The sequence below is a fragment of the Lactuca virosa genome, chromosome 5, assembly GCF_052849685.1.
Source record: "Lactuca virosa cultivar CGN04683 chromosome 5, Lactuca_virosa_CGN04683_v6, whole genome shotgun sequence".
Classification (NCBI taxonomy): domain Eukaryota; kingdom Viridiplantae; phylum Streptophyta; class Magnoliopsida; order Asterales; family Asteraceae; genus Lactuca; species Lactuca virosa.
Window position 1 is genome coordinate 400480747 of NC_136430.1, and position 1065 is coordinate 400481811.

A 1065-nucleotide genomic window follows, 5' to 3' on the forward strand; every position below is an offset into this window, starting at 1 on the left:
CCGGAAAATCATCGAGCATAAACTCATGATTAGACCGGGTACAAAGGAAGTTAAACAGAAAAAGAGGGTTCAGGGAGGAGATCGCAATAGAGCAGTCAATACAGAAGTGGCCAAGCTGACGAAGGCGGGGATTCTGAGGGAAGCAGTTTTCCCAACTTGGATAGCTAATCCTGTCATGGTGCGAAAGCATGACGGATCATGGCGCATGTGCATCGACTTCTCCGACCTTAACAAGGCATGCCCTAAAGACTGCTACCCCCTCCCGGAGATTGACCAGAAGGTAGAATCACTACAATGTTTCAAATTAAAATGTTTTCTGGATGCGTATAAAGGGTATCACCAGATCCTAATGAGTAAGGACGACGAGGAGAAAACAGCTTTCTACACCGACCATGGCACGTTTTCCTACACCAAAATGCCTTTCGGTTTAAAAAACGCGGGGGCAACATACCAACGTCTGGTCGACTCCTTGTTCTCAAGCCAGATTGGGAGAAACATTGAAGTGTATGTCGACGATATGGTTATTAAAAGTGAGGATGAGGAAAAGATGTTGCAGGATATTGAAGAAACTTTCAAAACATTGGAGAAAGCAAAGATGAAGCTAAACCTGGGCAAGTGCACGTTTGGAGTGGAAGAAGGCCAGTTCCTAGGATATTATGTTACCAGACAAGGCATCCAGCCCAATCCAACAAAGGTGGACGAGTTCATGCAAACACCACCTCCAAGTACTCTAAGGGATGCGCAAGGACTGAATGGGAAAATCACGGCGCTCAGTAGGTTCATCACAAAATCAATAGAAAAGGCTATACCGCTATTCAACACATTGAAAGGCTGCATCGAGAAAAGTAACTTCCAGTGGACAGCGGCGGCAGAGGTAGCACTCCAAGGAATTAAGGAAGCTTTGCACAAACTACCAACACTAGCTAGCCCCATTCCGGGTGAGATATTGCAGCTATACCTCTCGACTTCAGTTGAAGCCATATCCTCTGTACTGGTTGTGGAAAGAGACGGGGAACAGAAGCCAGTGTATTTCGTGAGCAGAGCATTACAAGGCCCTGAACTTAA